The sequence below is a fragment of the Olea europaea genome, unplaced genomic scaffold (genome assembly GCF_002742605.1).
Source record: "Olea europaea var. sylvestris unplaced genomic scaffold, O_europaea_v1 scaffold134, whole genome shotgun sequence".
In the NCBI taxonomy this organism is placed as follows: Eukaryota; Viridiplantae; Streptophyta; class Magnoliopsida; order Lamiales; family Oleaceae; genus Olea; species Olea europaea.
In genome coordinates, this window is record NW_019230887.1 from 92,263 (window position 1) to 92,678 (window position 416).

Below are 416 nucleotides of genomic sequence, written 5' to 3' on the forward strand. Positions count from 1 at the left end.
CATCATTAACAACACTCCAACTTAATCACAATCAAGTTCAGATGTTCAAGAAATCATAAACTCCTTAAGAAATAATAGAAACAAACCTTAAAACTGTGGAGTAACAAAGCTGTTCAGAAATTCCAGCTTCTTGTTTCTATTTCTCTTTTGACTGTTTCACCCTCTTTTCACTTGGAATCACTTAGGGACGAGTTCAGGGAGTTAATATATTATCTAGGAGGTAAATGAGTGGTCTTTAAATAGTTGAAGTCGTGCATATTACTTAAGGATTAAGAATATCACGGGCTGCAGCCACCTCAAGCAATCAAGGTGAGTCACTAAGCAGGAGCTGTCATCTTGGCTGCAATACTTGACTTTTCTAGCATTATTTTTGTGTCCATTTATGATATTTAAGATATATATTCATCCTATATTAA